The following is an 18,649-nucleotide window of genomic DNA, read 5'->3' as shown; positions in this document are numbered from 1 at the left end:
GTACATTCTACATTCATGTTTGTTGCTGCTCTTTTCACAATAGCTAAGAAATGGAAGCAACCTAGGTGTCCCTCAATTGACGAGTGGATAATGAAAATGTGGTTCATTTATATGATGTTTTACTCAGCAATAAAGAAAAGATGAAATCATGAAATTTGCAGGTAAATGAATGGAACTAGAAACTGTTATACTAAGTGAAGTAACACAGACTCAGAAAAAAAAAAAATTGACATATGTTCTCTCTCATATGTGGACCCCAGAACCAAACCCTGATAAGTGAGTATGTATCTAGGCATAACTACAGGAACAAGGACAATGAAAGAGAAACAGGGAGGTAAAGGAAAAGAAAGAACCTGAAAGAGAAAAACAGTGGGAAATAAGGTCTTAGAAAAAGTTGCACCCAATCATTTTTTTCTTCTTCGGCCTTCACTGAAAATGTTCGTAATTTTTCTCCTTTCTCTCCTTCACAGACTCTAAGACTATGCCAAATAACTATCTGTCTTGTGGGTCCCTTTAATCCTTTGCTTTCTTGTAACATGAACTCAAATATGATAGCTTTTAAATCTTTACATTTCTAGTACATTATTTACTTTCTAAAACTATCAACTTTTCCTAACATACATATCTTTTTAGGGTGCAAGTTTCTTTACTTTTTTTCTTTTTTTTAAGACAGGGTTTCACTACATAGCTCTGGCTGGCCTAGAACTCAGAGATCTGCCTACCTCTGCTTAATGAGTGCTAGAACTAAAGCTGTGTACCACCACACCTGACCTACCATGCTTCTTAAATTGAATTCGTCTATGTACAATTAACTGTTTTTCCTCTGAAGAATGCTGAACTTAAATCATGACATAATTGCTATTAAAGAGTAGTTAACCTGGGCTGGAGAGATGGCTCAGGGTTAAGAACAGTGACTGTTCTTGCAGAATGACCCAGGTTCGAATCCCAGCACCCACATGGCAGCTAACAACCATCCATAACTCCAGTTCCAGGGGATCTGACAGCCTCTTCTGTCCTCCGCAGGCATTACACGACACGGGTGCACTTACATACATGCAGGCATAATATTCATACACATAAAATAAAAAATACTAAATATTTTTTTTAAAAAGTAGTTAACCTACAAAAACTCAATCAATTCTCATTTGTTCCTTAAAGTAAAATTCAGGTTATTTCTTTGATTTGCAGTCTCTAAATATAGGGAGTAGTTCATGTTGGTCTGCCAATTATAGGGAGTAGTTTGTTAGTCAAAAGCAAAAACATATTCATTCAGTGATGCATTTAATCAACCTATGTATAAATAAAGCCCTTATTAGTTGCTCTATTTTGCAATGTTTTTCAGTCTATGTTAACATTTCCAGCTCACTTACATTATTTTGATTCTTAAAACTATGACATTTTTGTTTAAGAAAAGATTTTAACATTTTGAGCTTTCTTACCCCTTACATTGTTATAGGAAAAGAAAATTCTTAAATTTTTAATAAGATTTATGTATGTATGTGTATGTATATATGTTTCTCTGTGTGAGTTTATGTACAACTACATGCATGCAGGAGCCCACAAAGGTCAGAAGGTGCCAGCTCCTTTGGAACTGGGGTGATTGTGAGCCACCATGTGGGTTCTAGGAACCCAAACTGGATCCTCTTCAAAACCATTAAGTCCTCTTAACCACTGAGCCATCTGTCCAGCCCTCCCCTCCCCTGCTTTTTTTTTTTTGGTCTTTTTGAGACAGGGTTTCCCCTGTAGTCTCAGCTGGCCTAGAACTCACTATGTAGACCAGGCTGTCCTCGAACTCAGAGATCTGCCTGCCTCTGCTTCCAAATGCTGGGATTAACAGTCTGCACCACCATGCCCCACCTAATTTTTTTTTAATTTTTTAATTATTTTTATTTTATGTGTATGCGTGTATTGCCTACATGTAGGTAAGTGCACCCGTGTTATACAATGTCCACGGAGGTCAGAAGAGGCTGTCAGATCCCCTGGGACTGGAGTTACAGTTATTAGCTGCCATGTGGATACTGGGATTCAAACCAGGGTCTTCTGCAAGAACAACCAGTGTTCTTAACTGCTGAGCCATCTCTCCAGCCCCACCCCACTTAATTTTTTAAAGACAAATCTCATATCTAGCTATGTTGCCCAGGCTAGAATGCAGTTGCCATTCATAGGCACAATCTCATTACTGATATTTAGTGTGGACACTTGCTAAGCACAGAGTCCCCCAAATCTTGGCCTCAATGGCTGGGACTATAGGTGTGTGTAACTGGGCCCAACAAAAAATCTTCAACAGCAATAGTCATTCCATATAAAAATGCAATCTATTCTTGCCTCCCTCATTCCTATGAAGTAAAAAGTCTGGCAGCACATTTCAATCATTAGTCTCTTATTGTAAAAATTTCTGAGATGTGAATTTAATCACTATACCCTTATTATGCCTATCTAGAAAGGACAAAGAAAACAAATTGGAAAAATGACACTAATAATGTTTATGCTGGTTACTTTTCTAAACAAATTTAATGCTTAAAATGACACCTCAGGTATAACATATAGATTTCTTATTGGAAGAAAATGTCACTTCACAAAGATATCACTTATATAAATATGACCTTGTTAAAACTGAATTTCTTTCTTTTGGAAAGGCTTAGTAAGAGAAAGAATACTGCCAGCCACTGCCCTACACTTCCCAATCTGTCAAATAGAGTTATGGAATTCATCTAAAACCCACATTACCTGGATGTGACGCTCTGGTGAGACTGGAACTACTAATATAAACCGCAGAACTGCTATTACAAACAAAACAGTAACAAACTTTGCTCTGTCAAAGGTCTTTTACTAATAATAGCAACACAACTTAGACCAATTAAATTGATTCCTTTTAGTCACTAAAGAAACCCAACATATACGTGGCTGTGCTTAACATTTACAGTAACAGGTGTTATGTTATTGCACGACTTAAGCCCCTTTGAGAAGACACAGCTTCAAGTCTTATATAGCATATAAGCATATATCCTCAGAGAAAAGTGACATGAAATCTGCCTAGATGCTTCTCAGTATCAGAGCCTACAAGCTGCCTAAAAGTAACAGACTATTCTTAACATCGAACTGAGTTAAGAACTTTCAGGGGTTGGGAGCTGTAACTCAGTTGTGAAGGGCTTGCTTAATACGCACAGGCCCTGCTTAGCATGCACAGGCCCTGTATTTGATCTCCACTGAAAAAAATTGTTTTAAGTCTTGTATCATAAACAATATAGGTTTTGATAGGGTGTGGTGGCGCAGGCCTGTAGTCCCAGCACTTGGGAAGCAGAGGCAGGCAGATCTCTGAGAGTTTGAGGCCAGCCTGGTCTACATACTAAGTTCCAGGACAGCTGGGGTTACAGGGAGACCCTGTTTCAAAAAGACCAAAAAAAAAGTTAAAAAAATAATAATACAGGTTTTGTACACTGCAACTGCACAATCTGGTGGTATAAGTGATTAAAAATAGAGTAGATGCTGGGCGTGGTGGCGCACGCCTTTAATCCCAGCACTTGGAAGGCAGAGACAGGCAGATTTCTCTGAGTTTGAGGCCAGCCTGGTCTACATAGTGAGTTCCAGGCAAGCTGGGGCTACAGGGAGACCCTGTCTCAAAAAGACCAAAATAAATAAATAAATAAAAAATAGACAGGTCCTAATATACCCCTTGTACCTCAGTTACCTCAAATGACATGCAGTGTAACAAACAGGCTGAGATATTATATTCACAAATTGTACCCTACGTTACCTAAGGACAGAAATAAGACAGTCCATCTCCTCTTTATTAGTTAGAAATTTTAGTCTTCCAGCAGTTACCAAAACAGGAGTCTAGCCCAAGGGACTTTGTTTCCTATTAGTTTCATGTATGGAAAAGATGTAACAGGAAAAGAAAAAAAAAAAAAAAAAAAAAAAAAAAAAACCCAAACTATAAGGGTTACAAAAGAGTAAGCATAGAAATCAGAAAATTTACAATGGAAAAGTTAAAAGGGGGGGGCAGGGCTAGACATTGCAACATCTTCATTCTCAACTAGGTCCTGAGACTACCAAAACAGTCAACACATTAAGGATGCTGATGAACCACAAACCTGAACATTCGCTGGGTAAAGCTAAGCACACAGTGTATGTTATTTTGCTTTTCTTTTTGAGGCAGGTTCTCACTATGTAGCTCAGGCTGGCCTAGAACACAATATGTAGCCCAAGCTGATCTCCATTCATGATCCTCCTGACTCCCCCTCCCAAGTGTTGAGATTACAAGCATGGGTCACCATGCCCAGACATACACAAGCTCTTTGCAAGATTTAAGAGCTACCTCAAACTTGCTGAAGCCTTGACAGAAAGGAAAGTCATGCTTTTGGCCTTTTTCCTTTGAGAAAGGAGAAATTTCTGAGGCCTAACTTATCCATGACTCCAGGCACTCAAGGTCCAGAGGGCAGAAAAGTAAATCCCATTTTTCAGGGAACTGGTTATAAGGCCTCCAATTCTACCCCTGGTGTCTTCCAGACATGACTGAATGCAATTTTCACTGTGATTAACTTCCAGGAATGCCAGCCAAAGCAGCAGCCAGCAGAAAAGACATAAAGTAGCTATTCTCCTCCATGTCAGCTGGACTCTGGAACAACTGCAGTCTCTTTTACCCACCTGGCAGAAAAAACATCTACCAATCTGAGGAGACTATAACAGCCCAGGAACACACCAGCACCAACCAATCTTAAAGCTGCAAACCTCCCACCCCACTCTCCTCCATATTCCCAGCCTCCTTTATCTTGATCCATTTCCCTTACATCATTTCTCACCCTTTTAATGCTACATAATTACTTACTGTGCTATTCTTAACTCCTTATAAAAAATACAATCTGCTGGGCATGGTGGCTCAAGCCTGTAATGCCGCACTAGGGAGGGTAAGGCAAGAGGACTGCTCTGAGTTCAAGGCCAGTATGGGCTACATAGCAAAACCCTGTCACTCACAAATAAACAGAGAAAAAGTCTGTACGGCAGTTGGTGTCTGGGATTGTTTATGTTTGTTTTATTCACTGACAGACCTTAAGCAGCTAGAAAAGGGTCTCACATAGAGAAGGTATCCAATAAATATTTATGTGATAAAGGCCAGGTGTGGTGGCACACATGTCTAATCCTAGCACTCAGGAGACAAAGACAGGCAGATCTCTGTAAATTAAAGGCCAGCTTGGTCTACATAGTGAGTTTCAGGCTATCTAGGGCTACAGGAAGACCCTGTCTCAAAAAGACCAAAAAAAAAAACAAAAAACAAAAAAAACAAACCCGGACTGCCCAATAATGACTCTGTTCTCCATCAGGACAACTGGTTCCTATGACTGGCCCACCTTGCCTCCCCTAGCCTTGTACACACACTCCTCCCAATTAGAATGTATGGAACCACTGCAGGCTACAAGGAGTAAAGGTAACAAAGCCTGTCCTTGAATCTGACATTCATGGTCTGTCTTGTTCCTAGTTTATTCAATCTAGGACAAAACGTGTTAAATGGAATTTGCTTTAGTATAAAAGGAGTCTGAGCCGGGCATGGTGGTGCACACCTTTAATCCCAGCACTTGGGAGGCATAGGCAGGCAGATCTCTGTGAGTTCAAGGCCAGCCTCATCTACATAGTGAGTTCCAGGCCAGCTGTGGCTACAGGGAGACCCTGTCTCAAAAAGACCAAAAAAAAAAAGGAGTCTGAAAAAAACAAATCACAAGGTTTCTTTTCTCAACAACCAAATTCTGATTCAATTCAGAAGGCATTTATTAAACATAAAGTTATTTTCAAAGCATTGGGCTAGGAGCTATGGGAGACAAAAAAGACACAGGTGCCTTACACAGGTGTAGAATAAGGAGAAAGAAAATATACCCACAAATAATTATAATTTAAGACAGTTGGGGCTGGAGAGATGGCTCAGTGTTTGAGAGCACTAGCTGCTCCTGCGGTTTGAATCCTAGCACCCACATGACAGCTAACAACCATCTGTAACTCCAGTTCCAGGGGATCTGATGCCCTCTTCTGTCCTCTGCAGGCACTGCACGACAGAGGTACACTTACATACATGCAGGTATAACACTCATACACATAAAAAAATTAAACCAAAAAAAAAAAAAACTGAAACAAAAAGACAGCACATGATAAAGTATTATAATACAGATCTTAGGCCCCTCACCCAAATTAAAGACATACAGAGAAAAATGAAATCAATTCTGGAGACAGGTGAGTGAGAAGAGATGTGGATAACAAAGTCTTCAGGAAAGTGCTACAGTCCTGTAATAATCTGAAGGAAAGGCTGGATTTGGGAGTTGAATGCCTTGGAAGCAGGGAAGGGCATGCCAACAGAAAAGATAAAAGAAACAGACTGAAAAATAGACAGGAGGCAGGGATAGTGGTGCACACGTTTAGTCCCAGCACTAGGGAAGCAGAGGTACACAGATCTCTGTGAGTTCAACATCAGCCTGGTCTACATAGTGAGTTCCAGGCCAGCTGGGGCTACAGAGACCCTGTCTCAAAAAAAGACAAAAATAGATAATAATGGCTGTAAAAAGGTACAGATAGACTGAAACATGTATGAAATAAGGCTGCGGATGGCCAGGTTTGATCAAGACAAACGAGAACTTTTTTTTTTAACGTGTATGAGTGTTATGTAAGTGCATGTAAGTGCACCCATGTCCTGCAATGCCCAGACAGGTCAGAAGAAAGCATCAGATCCTCTGGAACTGAAGTTGCAGACAGCTGTCAGCAACCACGTGGGTGCTGGGAATCAAACCCTGGTCCTCTAAGTCACATCTCCAGCCCCCAAGACAAATAATATCTTAAGTACTGGAGGCCAGCAGGTAAAAGCATTGCCTCATAACTCTGGCAAACTGAGTTTAATTCTTAGCACCCACGTAAAGGTAGAAGAGAACTGATTCCACAAAGTTGTCACCTGACCTTCATGTGTACACCATGGCATTGTGCATCCACATACATCACACACACACACACACACGCACACACACACACAAATAAAAACAAAAACAGTCTTAAGCCAGGTGTGTGGCACACACATTTAATCCCAGCACTTGGGAGGCACAGGCAGGCAGATAGATCTCTGTGAAATCAAGGCCAACATGGTCTATATAGTGAGTTCCAGGCCAGCTGGGGTTACAGGAAGACCCTATCTCAAAAAAAACAAAATGTTCAGAATTGTAATTTCAAAAGTCTATGCTGGGTTTTGTCACTTATTCTTTTTGAATCAAATGCTTCTCTTTCAGAGCTTTTTTTTTTTTTTTGAGACAGGGTCTCCCTGTAGCCCTAGCTGGCCTGGAACTCACTATGTAGACTAGGCTGGACTTGAACTCACAGAGATCAACCCGCCTCTGCCTCTCGAGTGCTGGGATTAAAGGCATGCGCCACCATGCAGCCTTCTTTCAGAGCATTTTAACTTATCATTATATATTCATTAGTTGGCTGTCTCCTCCACAAGACTACAGGCCCCAACAGGACAGGGATCATGTCTGGCCTTACACATGAGGTACTCAAATAAATAAATAAAAACAATAGAACAGGAGCATGAGTAGAGAAAACAGAAAGAGCATTACCAGGAGATTATTACATAAATTACAGGAGATGAAAACCTGAACTAGGTCACATAAAAAAAGTGAGATAGAGCCGGGCCTGGTGGCTCAGGCCTGTTGACCCAGCACTCGGGAGGCAGAGGCATGCGAATCTCTGTGAGTTCAAGTCCAGCCTGGTCTCCATAGTGAGTTCCAGGCCAGCTGGGGCTGCAGGGAGACCCTGTCTCAAAAACGACCAAAAAAAGAGATAAGTGCAAGAGAGTCAATTTAGTGAATGATTAATGAAGTGATAAGCAAGAAAAAAAGGATGAAGTACAAGTCAAAAGCTTTGCATTACAGGAATTGGAAGAACAGTAATGCTGAGAGGATACAAGTTTCAGGAATTATGGACCAGAAGTACATTATTAAAGCAGGTACCAAGTACGTTCCATTAATTTTTCTATTTCTTCTTTTACTGCCCCATTTCTGATCCCAGTCTTTAGGCTGCTGCTCTAGAAACAACAGTTCTGGAACTGATAGTAAACACTTGAATTTCACACCAAACTCCAGGATCTGTAACTGAAATTTACAGGGCTGAGTCTCAAATATCCACTTCAGTTCACATGAATGAAAGTTCACCCCAACAGACTCAAAGTGCCCCACCTAGAAATGTTGTTAGGAATGGTGCTGACAACATACCAAAAGCCTGCAAGCTATGTTTTATACAGGGAAGAGCAAACAAACACTGTTGCTTTCTTCTACAAATACCAACCTAAACTTTAGGAAACAACAGGTATCAGCCGGCAATGTGCTACTAGCACCCAATGTGCCCTAACTGTAGGGATCCAGATTTCACATTGTGGTCTGATTCCAAAGGCTGTATAGTAGCTACCCTGGCCATTTTCAAATCTAATTCCCTCTGCTCCACATGATACTTAAGTAAACAAAACAATACTCGAGCTAGAGAGATGGCTCGGCGGTTAAGAGCATTGACAGCTCTTGCAGAGGACCCAGGTTCGATTACCAACACCCACATGGCGGCAGCTAACAACTGTCTGTAATTCTAGCTTAATTACGCCTTCTTCTGACCTCTGTGGGCACTGCATGACATGAGTGCACTTACATACATGTAGGCAATACACTCATACACATAAAAAAATTTTTAAAAAAAATTTAAAAACAATACAAAAGAAATTCTACTGGGCCAGGTAAGATGGTTCAGCAGGTAAAAGTGCTTGCTACCAAGCCTTAAAACCTGAGTTGATCCCTAGTACTAACATGTGAAGGAAGAGAACCTATTCTTGCTGGTTTTCCTCTGACCTCCACACACCTGCCATGATCCCTATGCACACACACAAAGTAAATATAACTATCCACCCCTAAAAAACTTATCTACAAAACTACTTATATTTCTTTTTATTTATTTTCATTTTATGTGTGTGAGTGTAAGTGAACCATGTATGTGCAGTGCTCACAGAAACCAGAAGAGGGTGGTGGATCACCTGGAACAGGAGTTACAGACCTGTTGTTAGCTGCCATGTGTGGGTGCTGGGAACTGAACCTGGGTCCTCTGCAAGAGCAGCAAGTGCTCTTAACTACACTGCCATCTCTGTAGCCCGAAAACTACTTATATTTCTAATATAAATCTTTAGAAAGATTTTAAATATCACATTCAAAGTCTGGTGTGGTAGCACATGTCTGTAATCTCAGCACTCAAAAAACAGAGATAAGAGAATTATTGAAAGTTTGAGGCCACTCTGGTCGGTATATGGAGTTCTAAGCTAGCCAGGGCCATACAGTGAAAACTTGTCTCAAAACAACAACAAAAATATTTTAAAATATCACATTTAAGTTGAGAACATTTCCCAAATAACCTTTAGAGTACCTGAAAATCAGTAATGTGCTATAGACGGCTGAAATAATGCAAAATATTCCTATCACTTCTTTTGAGTTCAAAACAAACAACAGTTCTGCCTACCAAGTATTCCTATTCCAGACCAACAGATGGTTTAAATGCAAATTTAAAAAACAGTGACTGCTGCCAGGCATGGTGGTGCATGCCTTTAACCCTAGCACTTGGGAAGCAGAAGCAGAGGGCAGGTGGATCTCTGTGAGTTCAAGGCCAGCCTGGTCCACATGGTGAGTTCTAGGCCAGTTGGGGCTACAGGGGGACTCTGTCTCAAAAAAAACAAAAAATAAAATAAACAGTGATTGCTACTTACAACATTCAAAGATATGATGAACATGTGATTTCCCGATATTAACAACAAAAGACTGAAAGACCACCTTCTCCATAATATTTAACAAACAGCCAAGGCCAGGGACGGTGGTCCATGCCTTTAGTCCCTGGCAAAGGCAGGCACATCTCTTTGAGTTCCAGGTCAGCCTGGTATACATGGTAAATTCCAGGCCAGGTAGGGTTAGAGGGAGACCCTGTTTCAAAAACAAACAAACAAACACCCCAAATAGTCAATAGGAGGAAAAAAAGCTGCTATCAGAAACTTCAAATCTAAGAATTAACTGGGAAATGCTGCTAAAAAAATCCCAACTTGGGGAAACAGTAACTTGGTTATACAATTTTATTCCCTTGAACTGCTTCAAGTCTCAGGATATAGCTCAATGGGTAGAGTACTTACTTAGCATGCATAAGACCCTGGGTTTGAGCCCCAAGTGCCAGAAACAAAACAAAAACAAAAGAAAATAAAACAAAACAGCAACAACAAAAACACATGTAGGGGCTGGAGAGATGGCTCAGAAGTTAAGAGCACTGACTGCTCTTGCAGAGGACCTGGGTTCGACTCCCAGCACCCACATGGTGGCTATGAACCGTCCTTAACTCCAGTTCCAGGGGGATCCAAAGCTCTCCTCTGACCTCCACAGCATTGCACAACACAGATGTATTCACGTACATGCAGGCAATACACTTATACACATAAAATAATAAAGAATAATAAATAAAATATGTTTTAAAACCCATGTGATTATTTTTTCTAAACAAAATATTGTGGGCAATTCATATTCAGTTCTAGAAGCTAACACAAAGCAAGCTTTCCATTAACTGGCCTACAACAAAAAATATCCAGCTAGCTTCTACAATTAGTTCCACTTAAGCTCGTATGCATAAATGGAACAATAAGTTCATTTAAGATTTCATATGTAAGAGAGTAGTAGGTACCGCTGAAATCACTTTTACTAATATACAGCAAATCCTTCCAGACAGGATTTCCTTCCCTTAATTCTTTCTATGCACTTATGTGTTTCCTACTCCCATGTCTTAAATACACTTGAAAAATATTTAAGTGGCAAGATGGTGAGCCTGCAGAATGAGGGTATAAGACCCTCATATCCCAAACATATCGAAGAGGAGTAAGAGCCAAACCCCAAGGAACCAAAGGTGCACTCATTAACTCTTCTGAACAATGACTGTATTTTGGACCTAGCAACAAAAACTACTCTCATGCTGGGTGTGGTGATACACGCCTTTGATCCCAGCACAGAGGCAGACAGAGGCAGTCAGAATTGAGGTTATTCTAGGGGGCCAGCTGTGGCTACAGGGAGACCCTCCTGTCTCAAAACAATGAAAAAAAAAAAAAAAAACCCAAACCAACTACTCACTTAACCCACTTTTGAGCTGTTCTTCCATCACTATTGCTACAAATTCTACAGTTAAGTGGAACCTTAGAGTTCCTCTTGTTCAATGTGCTCACTTTATAGATGAGGAAAGTAAAAACAGAATTGACTCCCATACGGTCACACTGCCAAGAGCAGAGCAATAATCAGAACTTGAATGTTAGGACTCCAACTGTGCTTTTTTTCTCTATGCTTTGAAATATTACACTAGTAAAGGAAATATGATAGTGTTAGGCTCAGACAGTATCTTAACTGTAAGTAAACTACACAAAATAAAATTTGGGGCTGGCAAAATAGCTTGGCAGGCAAAGGCACTTGCCACAAGGCCTGATGACCTTGGAACCTACATGGTGGGTAAAGAGAACTGATGCCTACAAGTTATCTTCTGATGGCTACATGGTATACATCCCCCTCCCAAATAAGTAAATAAATAAATATGATTTAATTTTTTTTAACTTTAAAAAATAAAACTAGGGGCTGAAGAGATGGCTCAGTGGTTAAGAGTACTTGCAGAACTTGCAGAGAACCCAGGTTTGGTTCCTAGCACCAACATGGCAGCTCATAACCATTAGTAACTCCAGTTTTAGGAATCCAATGTCCTGTTCTGGCCTCCATAGGCACTGGGCATGCATATGGTAAACATATATACATTCAGGCAAATACTCACATAAAATTTAAAAATTAAATAAATATATAAAAACCTGTCCTGGGCTGGGGTTTTAGTTTGGTGGTACAACGCTTGCTTACTGTACACAAGATCCTAAGTTGGATTTCCAGCACTGTCAAGTAAACAAAGAGACAAAAAGTCATCTCTTTAAGAACAAAGCTAGGGGCTGAGCATGGTGGCACACGCCTTTGATCCCAGCACTTGGGAGGCAGAGGCAGGCAGATCTTTGTGAGTTCGAGGCCAGCCTGGTCTACATAGTGAGTTCCAGGACAGCTGGGGCTACAGGGAGACCCTGTCTCAAAAAGACAAAAAATAAATAAATAAATAAATAAATAAATAAAAGAACATAGCTAGGTTTGGTGGCTGATGCTGGTAATCCTAAGGAGGGCACAGTGAGTTTCAGGTCAGCCTGGCGAGACCATGATTCAAAAGAACCAAACAGACAGACAAACAGGCAGAAAAAAAAAAAAAGGGTTAGAACAGGAAGCAGTCTCCAAATTCAACAAAAAAGAAGCAACATTTGTTCATACAGTGCAGGAGTTAAAGGGTACAACCTGGCACATATTTCACATCCTTTCTGAAGCATTTTATGTACAGGGCAGAACGTATGTCCTGCATGCCCAATCAAATATGCCTCCATAGAAGGCCACAATGAAAAGTTATATGACCCTAAATGTGTTGTGGATATAGCTCAGTGGTAAAATACTTGTCTAACATATTAGAGGACGTGGGTTCAAGCCCCAATGTTGCAAAAAAAATTTTAATAAAGAGAGTACTAAAATGCTGAAAAATGACCCTTCTGACAACTGATTGTACAAAAGGAAACCACAAAGAAGGCCAACAATCATGAAGGACTGAAGGAATAACTTTGAAAACAGAAGAATAAAAACCCAAGAGAAATTAGCCAGACACCAATGACTAGACAGCACAGTAAGAAACAGTTTCAGAACTTGCCTAGCATCAGACAGCTCTCGACCTGCTGCAAGAGAAAAGCAGGAATAATTCCCACAGCAACAAGAGAAAAGGCCTAGGTTTGCCCCTGAGTGATGAACTAGATATGACCTAATAGGTATTTGCCATCTCTTATTTCTGGGATTCTGATCCAAGAACAAACAGCAAGAGAACCATGAAAAATCAGCCCTGTTAGATCTGGAGTTTTGCCTTGACAAGATATAAAGCTCATTCATAGATCTGACTGTGCTCATGAGACTGCAGTTCAACTCCTGCTGCTAGAGCAAGGGGATGGGAAATGAAGACAGAGAGGGGTTAGAGGGAAGGAGGTGGAGGATCTGGGTTGTGACTATAATAGCTACAGTAATTAGAGTGTTTCCAAGCTGCTGGAGAAGTCTTCTGAACAGAGACTGGGATAAGAGATTGGGGGGTGGGGAACAGCATGAGGAAGCAAAGTACTGAGAATGACAGGAAAGGCTATGTTGCCTTGTGAACAGTTTAAAACAGAATCTGATAGCTTTGTATGGGTAAAACCAAGAAGTTTATTTTTCAGAAATAATACTAAATAATGAGCTGATATATCACTAAGCTACCACCTGAAGCTAGGTTACAAACTAGATTTAAGCAGATCTTTGACAAATCCTTCCTTACAAAGTGGTTCGCCTCATTTCCCCTCAAACCTGTCTTTTGTCTCTCTAAATAACAAGTTGGGCTGGCATGATGGCTTAGCGGGTAAAGGTAAGGATGCTTGTCTCCAAGTCTGACCACAGTTTGATCCCCAGATTACACATGATGGAAGGTGAGAACTGATCCCAGCAGGTTATCCTCTGACCTCATACACACACTATGACACATGTGCATGAGTACACATATACACAAATAAATGTAAAACAAAACAAAATAGGTCAAAGACTTCACTATACTTGGGCTAGGGGAAAAGGAACATCTGAACTTTTTTTTTTTAAGATCAAGTTTCTTTTTAATTTTTTTATTATTATTTTTTTTTATTTTATGTGTATGTGTGTATTGCCTACATGTAGGTAAGTGCACCCATGTCGTGCAATGCCCGTGGAGGACAGAAGAGGCTGTTGGATCCCCGGGAACTGGAGTTACAGACAGTTGTTAGCTGCCATATGGGTGCTGGGATTTGAACCTGGGTCTTCTCCAAGTCAGTGTTCTTAACCCCAAGCCATCTCTCCAGCCCCAGAACATCTGAACTTTAAAACAGTTAATACACTTTATTTCCACTCAATTAACTATTTAGTCCATATCCTGTGAGCTCCATTAGATCTGGGTATGTGCATACAACAATAGAAGGACCACTCAGGCTGTGTCCTAATCCAGAAAATTACTATAAAATACATATCACGTTACCTCTTCATAAACTCTAGTCTAGGGTCAAGGGTGGTAATATAATCTCAGTCTCTGGGAGGTTGACCAAGAGGATCATGAGTTCAAGGCCAGGCTGGCCTGGGTTATATAGCAAGAAACTGTCTCAAAAGAAAAAGAAAAAAAATTAGCCTCAATGAACATGAAAAAGAATAAAAACCATATGAACAAAAAAGGGTAATGATAATCTAAAGAAAAATTAAGAACTTTCAGAAAACCTCAAACTAGAAAGTGTCCTAAGTTATAGGAAATGCCATACTTGATTTTTTAAAATAAATATTTAATATATTTCTTTAATTTCATTTGGTCCCCTGGTGCTGATTTGACTCTAACAAGTAATGTTACAGCCAGGAGTGGTGGCACACACCTTTAGTTCCAGCACTCAGAGGCAGGTGGATCTCGGTGAATTCAAGGCCAGCCTTGTCTACATAGTTGAGTTCCAGGTCAGCTGGGGCCACAGGGAGACCCTGTCTCAAAAAGACCAAAAGGGTTACAAAGGTGCTGGGAAAAAAAAATCTAAAAATTGAATACTACAAACTGAAGAGATGCAAACTTCATGTAGGAAATTACATCAGTAAAATAAAAACATGCAAATTTCTTGAGTAAGGCATGTCAGGTAGATCTAACACAAAAAAGTAAATTGTACCATTTGCATAAAACCTGTTGGGGAGTTTCCCCATAGACTAAAGCTTTATACCACCAAGAAGACAAAGAATTTTCTGTTTCCCATCTCCTTCTAATAAACAAGTACTAGAAGCACTGAATTATCACTATTTCCTTCCCTTTCATAGGGCAAAAAAACAGAACTTCCAAATACAACAGGGCCATATAGGACCATGTCTAAGGCATGCTACTCAGAAAAGAATCTCTTTTCTCTAGTCCATTACCATCTCACTCACAAATCAACAAGAGGCATTAAGAAATGTGAAACAAAGTGCAATTTCACACATATAAACTAAACCCAAACCACTGAGGACCAAGTATTTTCTTGTCACCGTGGCATGTGATTCTTCAACCACCTGCTCAATAATTCCTCTTCAGCTGCACAGCTGCTGCTGACTCCACATGCCTTGCTAGGCAGGTGCTTTGGTGAATTACCTGTTCTCTAATGAAAAAGAGTCCTTCACTGACACTTAGCGGGCCCAGAACCTGCCAATCAGCATCACCTATCTTTATTTTGTGTGTCACAGTCAACTTTTTTTACCAGAGGTAATATAAAGGCATATTTAATATACTGTGGTTTTGTATTCTGTGCTTTTTTAAAAATTGTAATGCTGCTCTTTTGTTTTAAAAAGGAAACATTTTGAAAAATCAAATAGAAGTGAGGATTAAGCTGATGAAAGGAAAACTTGCCAGACAAGCTCAGGTTCCCTTATCTCAGTGTGGCCTCATCTGCTGGCAGTATTCCCATCCATGCTGGTTTTCTACAATGGAAATAACAATTGCTTAGCTGCCTTTGGAGTGGGTCAAAGTGGCAGTGGAAACACTAAGATAGCTGACAAAGAACTTGAGCCAGGAGGGAGAGGGGCAACTTCCGGAGAAGAAATATTCCTGCATGCTGTCTCCAAGTCTAAGCCAGGCACTAGTGTTGGGAGTCAGATAAATAAGGAGTGGCACTTCCACTTGACAGAGCAATCAGTAAACCCCTCAACAAATTATCCTGTTCCAGTCATTTAGTGGCTATATGCTAACTGCAACATAATTACTACCAGGAGCCAAAATTATACTTCCATATCCTCACATAAATAAGCACAAATCTGATCGGCTATCTCCACCTCTCACAAGGAAGTATTTCTTACCAAGAAGATGGGGGTGGGGAATCCAAAGTGCTCTCCAAAAGACAGTCACAGTCAAAAGATTCATGTAGCCGGGGCGTGGTGTTCAAAGCCAGCCTGGTCTACATAGTGAGTTCCAGGACAGCTGGGGCTACAGGGAGACCCTGTCTCAAAAAGACCAAAAAAAAAAAAAAGATTCATGTAAGATTCCTGGTGACAAGGGTCCAACTCTTAAACTACTAAATCTAATCAGGGCAAATTTAATGTGAGGTTCTGCCTTCACGTGACATCACTCATAAAACTGCCACCAGCCCAAGAATAAAAAGCTTTGAATTCAGTTTAGCTAAGGTTTACTCAGAAGCCTAGGGCATATCGTTAGAAACAGCCTAAAGACAGACAACACTTTCAGTGAGGTCTAAAGAGTTTTGTTATAAAAATATATATATGGGTCAAAACAACTGTTCTCTATCAAAAGCCCAGCATTTAAGTGGCAGGCCATCATTTAAAGAAACTCAATGAAATAAAAGGATGAGGGAGGCACCACAGTTAAGATTTACTGCCTTTCAAAGACCTTTACCAAATCCAAAGGCTAAAGTTCCTATTCAATAATGGGCTATGGGAAATGGTTGGGTGGGTATTGTGTGCACTGCATTGCATCTTGTACACAATCCTCACTTAAAATGAATCTTATTTGTAATCTTTTAAAAGTTTTCTTTAATGTCCTACATGAAAACCTCTTTTCTAGCCTTGAATTTTTTTAAACCACTTAATAGTACCTGGATACTACTTGGGAACTTCTATGAGACATATGCAAGGATATAATTCTTTCTAAGGTAAGTTCCTCTCATCCTAATTCCCCAAGACCTAAATAATATTTTTAATGTTTCTCTCTGTGGCAAATTTCTCCCCACAACACAATGCCTGAATCATCTCCTCTCATTAGAGTTGATTTATAAAAGGAAAGTTTTGTTTCCAAAGCTTGTCTGGATAGGCAAATTGGGTGGCTTTTTTGTTGTGCAATTATTGACCAGGAAGTCACCATGAAAAAGGGACTTAGGACCAAAGTATGTGGTACATGCCTGTAAATCCCACTTTCAGGGGGCTGACGCAGGAGGATTGTGCGTTGGGGACCAGTATGGGCTAAACAAGTTAAAGGCCAGACTGGGCAACTACTGAGACCCTATCTGGAAAAGAAAAAAAAAAAAAAAAGATACTTGATCCTTGATTCTCTATCTTAACCCTATTCAGGTTTTCAGTGATATTCTTAACAGAACAAGCAAACAAACAAAACCACTGCCTGAGTGTCCCATCTTTACAGAGAAAAATTTAAATACCACAGTTAATGTAAGTGTAGAACCCCTGCAGTCTTCTTCCTTAAAGGTCTGCCACAAAACCTGAGGGATGAGCGTCCCACACGCTATGCCTCCACAACTTAGTTACAGGCTAACCAGAGGCAGGCACAACATGGCTGGCATTCCCTGTTCTTCAGAAAAATGTGTGCCAGTGAGGTCTGCATTGTTCCTCACTCAAAAAGAAGAGCCTTTCTGTTTGGCCTCCTCCAATGGCAAGCCCCAGTCTGGAAAAGGAAGAAGAAAATGGCACTGAGGAGCCTGGGAGATGGAGCATATCCAAAGCTCTCAGACAAGACTTGAACCTATGACCTTCACTGTGTACACAATAGGCGGGTGAGAGGGACCGGTTTATCTCTGCTGCGGCAGTTCTCAGCCCTGGGGTAGCACTCCGATAAAATGACACGACTATTGTGTGTGGCAGCAGAACAGTCATCGCCTCACAACAGCCTAAACCAGCACTCCCTCCCCCAAGACAAAGCAGCAGGAGTGAAATTAACTCAGGGCTGCAGAGCAAAGCCTAATACAGAAAAGAGAGGCCTGTGGGGGGCTCAGGGACTCTCCTCAACCCCTGGGGCTCTGGACACATGGCTGGAAACAGACAGGCTTTCTCCCCCATCTTTCCCACTCTCATTTAGGTAGGAAGCGGTTTCTTCGAGAATTTAATCATCTGTGATTTGTTCAGAAATATTCCCCCTGAAGGGCTCTGCTCTCTCCACCCTGTGTGAGCCTAATTCCTAGAAGCTGAAATGACTGTTTGCTGCTGCCTGTTTCACAAACACACATTAATTGGTCAGATGTGTCTCCTCCTCCTCAACCCCAGAGGGAGGAAGGAGAATCTGAGCAAAGCACAGAGATGATCCAACCGTAATTACACATAAAGGGAAAAGAGGGCAGCATGGGTTTTCCAAACAGGACAGGGTCACAATCCCTCCCCGGGGGTACAAGGAGAGCAGTTAAAAGTGCAGGCCCAGGGATCCCTCCATCTTGAAGAAAAGGACAGGAGCAGATGTGACCTGAGCCTGGGAAGGGGCACACACCCACAACCCACAGCCTGCACGCTGCCAGCCACCTTGCTCCTCCTTCCAGGGCCGCGCACACGTCCTGCGTCCCGGCTCCCGACGACCCCCGGCTGCCCCCCCGTCGCCCCGGTCCCCAGCGACAGATCCTCAGCAAACTCTCCGGCCTGCCCCGGAGCCTCTCCCGGGCCCCTCCACCCGCTGCCCAAACCGCCCGGGCCACGCTTTGAACTTCACCTCCGCGCCCCCTCCCCCACCACGCAACAACCCCGCTCCCCGCACACCTTCCCGGCGCTCCGCCCCGGCCCCAACCCCCACTTCCTCCGCCCGCACC

At 41.4% G+C, this 18,649-nt stretch overlaps 1 protein-coding gene across 2 annotated transcripts in view; it reads right to left on the bottom strand.

Annotated features, from left to right (window-relative positions):
- Znf609 (zinc finger protein 609) overlaps nt 1–17,425 on the bottom strand; it is a 157,381-nt gene extending 139,956 nt beyond the window's left edge. Inside the window, exons 1-2 of one of the 2 annotated variants that reach the window (XM_029564987.1) lie at nt 17,282–17,425; nt 15,972–16,111 (exon numbers count right to left, since the gene is read on the bottom strand). The gene's annotated coding sequence lies outside the window, so the exon portion shown is untranslated. The remainder of the gene's footprint in view (nt 1–15,971; nt 16,112–17,281) is intronic. The other variant, XM_008836298.3, reaches the window with a different exon arrangement.
- Nucleotides 17,426–18,649: the final 1,224 nt, after the last annotated feature.

The sequence above is a fragment of the Nannospalax galili genome, unplaced genomic scaffold (assembly GCF_000622305.1).
Source record: "Nannospalax galili isolate Female #2095 unplaced genomic scaffold, S.galili_v1.0 scaffold54, whole genome shotgun sequence".
Lineage (NCBI taxonomy): Eukaryota > Metazoa > Chordata > Mammalia > Rodentia > Spalacidae > Nannospalax > Nannospalax galili.
The sequence above is the reverse complement of the archived record's forward strand: the minus strand, read 5'-3'. Positions and strand labels throughout refer to the sequence as shown.